The sequence below is a fragment of the Pteropus alecto genome, unplaced genomic scaffold (genome assembly GCF_000325575.1).
Source record: "Pteropus alecto unplaced genomic scaffold, ASM32557v1 scaffold171, whole genome shotgun sequence".
NCBI lineage: Eukaryota > Metazoa > Chordata > Mammalia > Chiroptera > Pteropodidae > Pteropus > Pteropus alecto.
In genome coordinates, this window is record NW_006431925.1 from 6,318,700 (window position 1) to 6,331,957 (window position 13,258).

General features: G+C 36.1%; 1 pseudogene; it reads left to right on the forward strand.

Moving 5' to 3' along the window:
* Window positions 1-13,139: 13,139 nt before the first annotated feature.
* LOC112475581 lies at window positions 13,140-13,258 on the forward strand (annotated as a pseudogene).

Here is a 13,258-nt window from a genome sequence, read left to right on the forward strand (position 1 = left end):
TAGATCTCACTTCGACAAGTGATGGAATACAAAAGATCTGACATAAGAAGCAGATCAAACTGGTTCTTTGGCAAACTACATACATTAGTAAGGACGCTCTCAGTTTTAGATGACAGGAACACACATCAAGCTGGCTTACACGAGAGTTATATATTGACTCATATAATTGGAAACTATAGGGGTAGAGCTGGCTTCAGTAAAGATCTGACCATCATTTGGCTTTCAAAGGGTATCATTGGGCCTCAATTTTTCTCTCTCTCTTTTGGATTTCTTTTTCTCTATGTTGCTTCCTTCAGGAAAACTCTCTGTAAGAGTTGGCAAGAAGGCCACCAATAGTTCTGTGCTTTCATGTCATCTCTTCAGAAACTTCATTGGATTGACAAAAGTCCCGTAATTAAGTATCATTCAATGGAGTTTTATCACATTCCCATTTTAAAAACTTTCAGAGTGCTTTGAACGACCAGGCCAGATTCAGGTGACCCCTTTCCCCTCCAAAGTGAGTGAATGGGTATATGTGTTGGGAGATGGAGAGCATAGATCAGCTCCAATTAAACCGTAAGAACTGACCACAATGATTCCCTGTTCCCCCAATAACAGCAACAGAAATAACATGTTAGTGATGGAAAGCAGCCCGAGTGTATGACATCACACATTTCACATAGATGCTAGTAAAATACTATGATTTCCTCTAACTAGCTGTACAAATGGATAATCTTATATTTCAAACTCCTAATGACAGAGCACTGAAACTAACTTGTTTTGTATGAGGCTTAATAATCACGTGCTAATACATGCTTAACAAATACATTTTTATCTTGATCATTAGCATGGCCATGACCAAGTAGCTTTTACAGAGTTTAGCTGTTCAAGAAAGGAGGGAGGTACTTAATAAGGCTGTTTCTGTGAATTAGAGTCTGTTGAATGGTTAGGATTATGTTTTTTGGATTATACTTTGAAATCTAGAACTTAAACTGCCATTGCTAACTATGATGATGGGGTGATAAATTACATTTAATAAAATAAAATGTCTACTAAAACTAACTCATCATTGAGAGGTGAGAGATAAAGTAGGACAAATTAAAAAACAAATAGAAATAATTGAAATAGCCTAGATAAAGAAGATGAATTCTAAAACCTGTGTATAAGAACTAAGTCCTGACTGTGAGAGTGACATGATTCTGATGTGCACAATGTGGGGGCAGGTAAGAGGAGGGGCTAGTGGAACTGGGTTATGGAAACCACTCTGCATTAAGAAAGACCAGATCTAGAACTGATACGGGCCAGAGACCTACAAATGGAAAGCAATTTTATCAGTAATATTAAACTGTGAAATAATTTCATAAAGAGTTGTCCATGAACAAATCTAAGGGTAGGTTGAGCAGTACGCAATAGAGAAAACAAAACTAAACAGTGGCATAAAGATAGGTAGGAAATGGGAGCCCACGACCCGAAAGGTCTCTTTGATCTCAGTTTTCCATGATTCCAAAACAAATGTGTCTCCTTTGTGAATTCTTTCTTAGTAATAACAATTCCAGGTCCACCTGAATGTCAAACATGTATGCCCCTTTCCCAGGCTGTCTGATTTGGGTCTGGTGAGTCTTAATGGCTTATGACTCAGCAGGCTCAGGAAGTAACAACAAGACTTCTCTGTCTGTTAAAACTCATGACCAATGCCTCTTATAACCTAAAATTTTAAACCAAAATGTCTAAAAAAAAATCTAAATGTCTAAAAATTTAAACCAAATGTCTAAAAACAACAAAGTTCAGCTCAGAATAGACTAAAATTATTTAATGATTTATTTGTTCAAATTTCAAAGGTTTGAGGAATATGGCAATGTGTGGTGTTGATACTGCAACAATTTCTCCAAGAATCTAGTGATCTCTCAGAATTGTGTACTTTAAAAAAATACACATGTACATTTTTAATTATATAATTACATATACCTGTGTATTTAAAAAACTTTTCCCAATGGACACTATGTGGTATTATTATGTGTACATATAGCTTGTTTCTTGACATTTTCTCTTAAATGAATTGACTATGTATCCTACTTAGGGAAAAGTAAGTTCAATGAAATTATAGTAAATTAGACACAAAGAAAAAGACAAAAGACTAAATGTAAATTGAAGTGACTTTAAGGGCTGGATATAGGATGACATCAGCATGTTGGCAAGAAATAGAGATACACAGCAAGGCTAGACTGTCTGGTGTTCTGTTCAGGGTGGAACAAATGAAGATGAAGGCAAATGCAAAGCTATAGCAATAAATACAACTGTCTAAAACGTGCCCTTCATGGTTATTCGTAAATTTATTTTTTAGTGCAGGGGATATATTTAACATATGTAATTCATTTTTCACCTCCCTTTCTTTCCTCCCATGTTTTCATCTCTATCAACCCTGCCTGCTCCAGCTCTGACTTGCCACCCACTCTAAGAAGATTCTTTTGAAACTTGTGTTTTGTAATAAACTTTTCCAATGTCTTTCAGGACTCCTTCCTCTATAAGCTAACTGAAACTTGACATTTTACTTGATCGTGAAACCTTCCCTATTTCTCACTTAATGGCTTCTACTTACCTATAAGGGTTCTTGATTTCTCCCAGAAAGCAGATCTGCAACAAGGGCTTGCATTTATGTAGTACATGTTAACAAGCAATACCAGGGACCAGTGTGGGGGAAATGGAAAGCATGAACCCAGGAAGCAGGGAAAGCCAATATAAAGGTATGTTATCAAATTGATCACTGCTGTGGATGATTGGAGATCAATCCACCTGGGATGCTCTGAGGAGCCTTGTCGAAAGCACCTCAGAATTGTTTGCCCAAGGGATGGAAGAGAGGATGGAAGATATCCACCAGCTAAGTACTGGTCAAGTTTTGTCCCAGTCAGTGTCTACTCCCTCCATTTTTAGATTGCACATGAGTGCCACATTTTGTTGTCAGAAAGGCCCTTAGGCGGAAGGCAAGAGCTAAGAGGTATAGTTCTGCTGAGGTGCTGTCGGACTACACCTGTGTGAAACTGGTTACTGTCCCAATTCCTGCAGTAAGCAGTGGCCCGAGGGGATGCGAAGAGGGACGTGAAGTGTTCCATATGGGAGACAGCCAGCTCCTTAATCACTGCTTCATCAATCCATTATTTCCCCCATCAGTAATCCTCTTCCAGAATCTATGACATCTCCCTTGACCACTCTCTTCCTTATCTCAGCTTTCAGATATCAGGAGGCAGTTCCAACCTCCTCAATGATGTTGGCACTGAAACCTCCATCTTCCTCTACGACCTGTGTCTGTCACCATTTTCCATGACTTCAGTACACACGGTGATGACCTTTTAACTTCCTGGCCTAAAATCTTCTCAACTTCAGATGTCACTCAACCTTACCTCCATCACTCACACTTGCACATCTTGAACACAGGAATTTTTTTTTCGATACACAACCTATTCGCTTCTTTATCCCTTCTGCTCTCCACTTTGTTCTCAGTATGCACTCTAGTGCTTCCTTACTTCTCAACCCATGTCCAAGCAATTCTGATTTTATTTGCTCCTTACCCAGGTTGGCCTTCTTGAAATGAACAATCATGTCAATAGCATGTGAGATATCACTTTAAAATCCTATGTCTCTTGTACCTACTGTCTACTTTCTTGGTTCTGTAGCCTTAGATCTTATGAAAGTTTGCTGGAAAAAGTTCCCAAAGCCATGATACCAGACTCAGCTACAAATTCATACTATTTCATCTCTGCTTAAATAGCAATCTTATTTATTTTCAAAGCCCTAGACTAGCTTGCTTTTCCACATTCCCCTTGCTTACATCCCTAACCTTATCTACACAATCTCAGTTGATGGCCTTGCTTCCTACTTCACTGTAAAAACAATAGAGACACTACTACATAAGCCCCCTCAGCTTCTCTTATTCCTACCACCAAATTTGTACCCTTACTCCACCTTTGCTTCTGTCTTTAAGAAAATTAGCCCACCTAATTCTACCCTTTGAGACCATAATATTAAAAGAAATGCAACAGTCTCTACTCCGAATTTATTATTCAACTATTTCTGTCAGCACACCAGTGTGCTTGAAATTCTCCAAATTTTGAATGACATTTCTATTTGTTTTGTCACCATGCTGCTACACCAATCCCTGGCCAAGTGTGATGCGTTCAAGTTTTGAAAAAAATCAAAATTCCTATCAGTCGTGTCCTGGAGGAGCCCTCCTCACACCCCACCTGGATCAGAGCACTCATCTTCTGGCTGGTCTTCAGGATGCTGTCACACTCATTACCTCACATCATCCCTTTCATCAATAAGAGGTTGCTTCAGGTTTCAACCTCAAGTAGTGTTCAAGACCTCTGTAATCAAGATTCTCACATACCCACACATGCCGTGAACTTCTCCCTAATGTAGGAGAAGTACATTTCTTAGCACATGCTGTGTCTGTTTCCTGTATCTTTCTCCCTCCAGATTTCCACATTCTACTCATTCTCCACAAATTACATCAGTGTGTGTTAATCTTTCTCTTCTCCAAATGCTATTGTGTATATAGCCTGTAGCATATTTGGTTATATACTGTTTTTTTTTTTTTTTAAATTATTTCTTCTGTGTAGGACTTGTCTTTAATGACGGAGTATACTCCCCAGAATTTTATCTTATACATCTTTTGTCTGACAATGGTGGCCACTCATTAAGCACTTAGTAGAAATACCTGTTGACCTCTTTAAGAGTCAGAGCTTTTCATTTGAAAGAAGAACCTACGCGTGTGCACTTGAATCTCACATAGTATATACCAACTCCTCAAAATTCATAATTGGAATGAATTGGGACAATTAGGATCATCGTCTTATTTTTCTCTCAATTTTGGTTGTGAATGACCTAACTTTATGGGAATCTTGGACTGTGGGAATCATCCCTAAATTTATAGTTCCAACTAAGTACAGTGCCTAGGTGTCGATCCAAAACTACATAGACGATGAAATGTAAATATAGCCTGTGTCTACACATCATAAACACTTAAATTAAAATATGAAAAAATAAAAATGTAAAAACAAAAATTTGACTTTGTAAAAAGTTTTTATAGAGATGCTGACAGCAATAATTTTGGGGTTTAATTTTATAATTTCTTTAGCATCTATACAAATCAGAGCTAAAGCATAAGAATTTAACTCACAAGTGTTATGTTCGTGGATGTTTAAGAGTCATTAGAATGAAAATAATTTAAGCAAACAGGACTGCAAGCCTCTCTTTAAAAAAAAAAGAAAAGAAAAGAAAGAAATTTATAAACATCAATCTAGCCCGATTTCTGGTCCAATGCAAGAATCGTCTTTGTAACATCCATGCCGACCTATACTTCAACAATGCTGCCCTTCCCTGATAGGAAGTTTAATATTTCTTAAGGCATACCCACTACATCTGTGGACAGATTCCAGTTTTTCAGAATTTCATCACAAATTCAAACACCTAGAGGCCAGGCACATACATAAATGAATAGAGCAGTCCAGGTGTGATGCGATAAGGGCTGGCAGGGACAATGGTGACTGACAGTGCCAATCTGCTCCAGGTTAATGCGGGCAGAGGAGTGAGGGGCCAATGTTGCCGGATTTTCCTATTACTCCAGAGAAGCTGAAAAATCTAGATATTTACGTGAAATCTCCTGCCTCTTCAATGTGAGCAACTAAATGTTAAACAAAACAAGATGGAGGACAGTGGTAAATAAAACGAACACACCTCTCAGCTAAACTTGGCTGGAAGCCCTTCAGTTTTCTAACTTCTGAGATAAATTCTGACTTACAGTTTTATCCCTGGAAAAGAATGTATTAAACTTACACTCATTACTTAAAGAAGAAAAAGTCAGTTATTTAAGGGTAACCATTAAGCTCCATACTTCACCAAGCCTTTTAAAAATTCCTTTAGTCTTTTTAACCCAAAATATATTCGGTTCAAAAATCAATTACATGTATTAATATTAGGGGTCATGATTTAGAGGGTTCCTTAATCCAAAAGACTGATTTCTACTGTGATTGTTTTGCTTAGTTTTGGTCCACTGTTACAATTTTCATTTGGAAATCATGTCTAGTATCCTCTAGACATGTCATAAGCAAACTTGATAAGCATAGCTTCTATGTTCTCATCTGCGCCATGAATTAAAGCAAACGAGATTTTCTGGACCAAGATAATTGTTTTATGGTAAGCCATGAGTCTTACTGCCCTGGTCCCCAACCAGCTGGCAACCATCAGTTTGATTTTTAAACTTTGGAAAAATATTCAATCTTTTAAAATTGTTAGCATCTTAACTGTATTTCTCTTTCTTCACAAGAAGATGTGAAGGTAGAGTTTGTCAAATATTCCGTCAAAACAAAAATACATTGTGTAAATTCTTTACTAACTTAAATTTTCTTATTTACCAACTTAAATTCCACTTAAAAAGGAGCTTAGGTCAGTGCCATTGTGCCGCACAACTCAGGGGGCTCCATTCCTATTGTCTTTTGCTCAAAAGGCAACCCAGAAGCATAACTCATACTCAGAGAACACAATGTGGCTGGTGCCCCCCGGAGTTGTGCATCCACCCAGCTCTGAATGAGGTTAATTTGTCAGTAATGGCCTTGAGGCATCTATGCCTGTATGTTAGCTCCTGGTGATGGCGTTCTTAGGCCAGGCTCAAAAACAAAAACGAAAAGCCCTGATTAACAATTTGCTGGCATCGAATTTTGGTAACATTTGAATTTATACAAGAAAGTATAATTTGGTTATATAATCAATTTTTAATCTTAGTAAATGCTATGTAACCCCATAGGAAAATCTAAATATCTCTGACATTCCACATATATTATTCACTTACACTTAATAAACATATCTATTGTAGTCAGGATTATCTATTAGAGCACAGATTGATGAATACTTTTGTAAAGGGCCAGATAGTAAGCATTTTAGAATTTACAGGCCACATGTGGTCTTTCTCACATATTCTTTTAATGTTTTTCTAGCAGTTCAAATGTTTTAATAGCCGGTAATTTAATAAACAGTACATTTTGCCTCAGTGCTATATTTATTTATTTTTTTTCTCTTTTTTTTTTGGTACTGCATGCATGCACTGTCCTAGGTAGTTTTACATATCAACTTATTAGATCTGCACAGTAACTCAAGGAAATACATTCTACTGTTGTCTTTGTATTTTAGACTGGGAAACTAAAGCATAGCAAGGGTTAAGTAACTTGCTCAAGTTTTTATGACAATTTTACTCTGACAAAGAATTTCTTAAAATTGTGTCTTACATACATTAAAAGGTGAGAATAAGTGCAAAACAGATACAGAGAACTGTTATTTATTTCTATATAAGATAAAGTAGACTCAGCCTTTTTCAATTTTTTCTTTTTACCACAGGGTATAACTGCAGATGTGTGTGTGTGTTTTCACTATATTTTGGAATGATAAATTGATATGAAAATATTTTAAATTGCATGCCAAAAATGTCTTTACTGTGCATAAAATGGACAAAGTCCAAGTGTTAGTTTAAATTTCATATCATCTACCAATCTTCCCAGAAGAATCTAAAAGATGTTTTTGTTTAAGTCACGTAGTTCTCCTGGATAATCTTTTCTTTGTAAACAGTTGGCAATCCAAAGTCTGGATTTTCCCATTTAATGTTCAAAGGAAGCTCATTTTTAAGACCATTTTTAATCAGCATATCTGTCACCTCTTTTCTAACCTTTTTTTTGCCATTACTTTCTGGTGTTGGTGGTTGTTTGACTTGCAACTTCAAACTGCTATTCACTTTCTTCGGCAACACTGCAATTTCCTATTCACCAAGACTTGCATTTTCCTCTAAAACTGAATATTAGTGGTCGTTTCTCCAAGAGCTGTAATTTTTACATTAACCTTGTTTCTTCTTTTAATTGGTGTTTTTCTGTCACACAATGGTAGGGGGCTGGTAATGGGTGTTATTTATTTCGAGAATCCTGCTTCAGTGAAGCTGTGGTGAAATAAAGGCTTGAAATGAAAATACTCCTCATGGCCTCTGGCAGTGGTGTGAATAAAAAGCAAGGAGCAGGAGAAAGGGAGAAGTATGGCAGGGAGCAGGGATAGCACTGGAACATCCTCATCAGTTCAGAAATGAAAGGCCAGTAAGAAGCGAGCAACCAAAATGTTTCTTCAAATGTAAATACAAAGCCATGTCCAGGTCCCTATAAATCCAATTTGCTAAAAATACCCCCCGCCCCAGACCAGCCCACTGGCCACTGAATATAAGGAAGCTAAATAACAGAATGTTAGCATGTTTCCTTCAACACACGTATGGTACGCATTCAAGAGGAAAACCAACAGCTAAGAGAAAGCGACCATATTAAAACTCTTTTGAGGCAAACAAGTAAATACTCACATCTTTTATCTTTTATTAGTTTCCCTCTCAGTGGTTATTGTGTAGCTACTTTCATCACCATCAATTGTCCACTTTTTTGGAATGTATTGTAGTTAAATGGTTTATCTCCAACAAGAAACAAACAAACAAAATACTTCTGAGGAAAGTTCACCTCACCTAGAGATGGTTTGTAAATATAAAGCAGTGTAAGGAAATAAATCGCATGGAATTTCAAACCTAAATCCTTTTTTATTTTAATTAAGACAAAGAAAAAGTGCTAGAGAACTAGATTTAGGTACTATCATATTCAATCTACGAATCTTAACTCATTTAACAAATTGTAAGCATTCCTCCAAGCTTGACAAATAATAGTACAATCTTAGTTCTCCAATTTTATACAATTGGCTGGAAAAAAACGTGTTAAATATTCTCTGAAATTTTTAATTAAAAATCTGGATTTTTAAATGCTACCACAAATATCCAATATTTGAAACTGTCACAATCTTTTCAATCTTTTTCCTGCTAGTTTTCATAGCTTTAAACCTCTGATGGTGTTACATTTAAGAATTACCTAATTCTAAGTATTCGTATTCCTGTCTCAATGTTTTAGTTAATAAAACTGTGTGTTATTTTAGAATGATAATTGAATCAATAGAACATACTTTTACCAGATTATGACAATTAGAAAGCATGATTTGTAGTAGAATCAACATTAATTTTTTATAATGTAATAAATTATGATAAAAATAGAATACAGTATACAAGGAGATCAGATCATGGGATGTTTTTATATGGTGCTTTCAAATCAACACTTTAAAAAAAAAAAATCTACTTGCCAATTCATTTAAGAACCTAGTTGATTTGGTTTTCAGGTTTTTGTATTCCAGGACAAATGTTCGATGTCCCCTCAAACTGGTTTTTATTAGGCAAGTTTCACACACAAGACCCTGAGCAGAATGTTTTCAAGTAGTTCACTGGCAATGTTACATGAAGTTCGGCACTTGTCCCCCAGGAAACGCTGCCAGTCACAACGAATGGGGATGCTTTTTTCCACATCACAAAAAACTTTATTGTACAGAAAGGACTGATCTAATCACAAAGATGAGCTTCTATAGAGAGCTAAGTGGATATTTAGAAGGTAAATACATAAATATAACTGGAAACAAATATTTATATGTAGAGAATGTTGATAATTGTTAATTACTGGGAAGATTTTTAAATTTTTTATTGAAGTTTAATGTGCATGGTATAGTTCTAGGTATAGAACTCCATGAATGTTTATAAACTATACTTATATAATCAGCATGCAGATCAAGAAACAACAGAATATTACTAGCACTCCTGAAGCAACTCCTTCCACCTTAAGGGTAACTCGTCTGTATTTTCTAACAGCATGGCGTAGCTCTGCCTGTTTCAGAATTTTAAATAAATTGAAACATTCTGTTTATACCGTTTTTGTCTGATTTCTTTTACTCAACATTCTGTTGATGAGATTTAGACACATTGTATCATTTAGACACATTGTTTTCATTGTATCTTACATATGCCTTGATTTATTTATCCATTCTGTTGTTAATGGGTTTGGGGAAAATTTCTAGTTTGGGGTTTGTATAATAGTGTTGCATGAATATTCTTGTGCATGGCTTTTGGTTCATAGATGCATGTGTTTCTGTTGGCTACTTTTTTAATGAGGAGATGCTGGATCACAGTTATGCTTGTTGTTCAGTTTTATTGGACAGTGCCCATTTTCCAACATGGTTGTTCTGATCTGCATTCCCACAGGCAACAACCGAGAGTTGCTTCACATAGCTGCTGGCACTTGGTCCTTTCTGTCCTTTTCATTTAGCCATTCTAGAGAATATATAGTAGCATTGAGCTGTTTCAGTTTGCATTTCTCTGGTGACCACTGTGATACATGTAAAAGCACAGTGCCACAATAATCAAATCTTCGTAATATTTTGTACTGATGGGGAAACTGGGCTTTAGCAGATTTGTGATTCACTCAAATTCCCTCATCTTGGATGCAGTAAACCAGGATTAGAAATGGTAGGTTTGGATCATTAATGAGACACATAATAATAGAGTTTTAGAGTTAGGAGGGAGTTTTGAGATCATGCCATCCAAAAAATTTCTCGCAAATGAGAAAGTCGAGTATTGACTATGTCAATCTCATCAAGCATTCAATTACATTTCTTTGTTTTTTTCTGGATTCAATTCTAGGTTCTGCCACCTACCAGCTGGGTGGCTGAATCCAGTCACCTACTTTCTCTGGACATCTTTTTTTTAATGAGAGCTATATAAGCTCAAAAATATTTCCTTGTGTGTTCGTAGCCACCTGGGAGTCAATTATGATAAAAGTGCAATTTTCTGTAGTTTATAGCTGACATAGGCTTGAGTGGTCTTCAATTGTCTGTCCTCCCTCTGTGTCATGAAGCTGTTCTTCAGCTAGGCTCAGCAGCTGGGTTCTGTCCTTATTTTTTGACTCGTATTCCAATGGTCTACCAGATAGCTATAACTGAACACCCACGGGCACCTCAACTTACCATGTCCCAAACCCAACATGTCCTTCCTCTCTCTCCACTTTACCAACTCTTTTCTTACTTATCTATCCTCTGCTAAAGATGAAGACTTTATCTTTCTATATTCTGACATGATCATTCCATAATCTTGCTAAATTAAAATAAAAACATCTTTGATAACGCTCTGGACAATGAGACAAAAATCTAAATTCTCTGGCTTGGCATTTAAAATCTGGCACCTGCCTTTAAAATCTGGCACCTGCCTTGCACAACTGAGTTTAATTTCCTGTTGCTCATCTTGCTTTGCTGCTTCACCTCCATGGCCCACCACAGACCCTGTCTGCTCTCAAACCACGCTCCATTCCCTGCATGAGACATACATGCTCCCATTCACCTAAAAAAACGGCCGATCTAGAATACGCTTTTCATCTATCTGTATTTGTTAAATTCCTACTGATTTTCTCGCCCATGAAGACTCTTTTTACTCTCCCTTCCATTTGCACAGTCATCTTCACTGTCTCGCCTCGGCTTTCATGTCAGTTATCACAGAGTTCTGCTACAACATTTATTATATGGTACCCTAGTCGTTTGTTTATGTGTCTATCTTTTCTGCTTCTTTAAGCTCTTCATGCATCAGGATTGAATCTATCCATCTCCATATCTCCTGTGCTGAATGAACATAGATGCTCAGTGACTATTTCTTGAATGTATAAATGAATTTATTGAATTTGAAGGGGCAAAACCCCAAGCTTTCCTTCCTAGTGAACCAAGGATACCAAGATACTACTTTCCTCCTTTGTTATTAATATGCTCATCTTGCTTCTTTGCTTTTCTTGTCATCAATTATTTTTTTAACTAGGTGTTTGCAATAACGGCATTTTCGTATACACTTTGTGTCATCTATCTGCAATTATGACATCGTAAATCTGAAGGTTTGTGTGGGACTCCTTGAGGTTTTAAATGGAGTGTTATAGATGAGTAGTCTTTAAATTGACTATTATAGATGAATATCCTGAAATCAAATTTATCTTAAAAAAAATAGACTCCCGGAATGTTGTCAAGTATAATGTGTGTAATGGCGTGCACTTTCTTCTTTGCTCTCTTCAATTTTGGTCTACACCTCTCTGTTTCCATTTTACAGTGTGTGAAACTGATCCACTAAGCTAATTATGTGATGGTGAGAATGTGATTGATCATAATGTTGCCTTTAGAAAAATACCCCCAAAATCTGGCATGTGAAAAAATCCAAATATATTTTAAAATTAGAAATAATACAATGCCTAAGTAAAACAAACAAAATCCCACAAATAAATCTTCTCTGAAATATAAAGCTCCAGATGGTTTATAAGCCCTTTTCTGGAAAATAAAAAAAAAATTATAAAAGAATCAATTACTTATAAATGTATAAATGCTTCACATTTTCCTTAAGGTATTTTATGTGGATACAGTCATCACTCAAAAATTTAGTTTTTAATTTAAATTTTAATACCTATGTATGCTGATTTTTTTTAAAATGCTGCTATAAGAATACATTATAAAAACAAGGTAGTGGCTCTCTCAAGACAGAAAAGTCTTGAAATTCTTAACTATAATTAGGTAAATAACAATGTACTGGAAAAAGTTCATTTAAATTTTCCAAAACGCTTTTTCCCTCTTATAATATTCCAGGTTTTACAAATAAGTTTTAAAGAATAGAAATGTGCAGAACAAAAGAAAAGAACATTTTCAGGCAAATCAAAAAGAAGAAAAATTAATAAGGATTAAACATTTTCCACACTTTGTTCAAAAGTGCATGTTTTGATTTTGTTCTCACTTAAGTAATGGGAAATTATAGTATGAAGCCCACATTAGTAACTACTTTCAATATAGTCACATTATCCAGGATTACTGGCATTAAATACTAAATTAGCATTAGCTGATTCCTATTGTTTATAAATTAATTTTTTTCTGTTTCCGTGAGTTCTATGAATTACATTGTATAATCTCCCTTCTCTCAAGGGACATGGGATATAACAGTGAAAATAACTGTGGCCTAGGAACTGTAGACTTAGTAACAAAATGTGATTTGCCACTAAGTGGCTCTGTGACCTTGGATGAGTCACTGAACTTTTGCTGACTGTCTATTAAAGGCATTGGATGGAACTAGATGATGTGTGAGGTCTTTTTTAATTCTAATACTAAATGACTCTTCTTGGGCTTGTACTAAAGAGGATTATGCCTTATGACATACCTCTATTCCATACCTAGTCCTTTCTATACCATTTGTTTGTATTAAGACTCTTGTAGTCTACGGCCATGCTATCCTGAACAAGCCCAATCTCGTCTGATCTCAGAAGCTAAGCAGGGTCGGGCCTGGTTAGTACTTGGATGGGAAACCACCTAGGAAGATCAGGTGCTGTAGGCG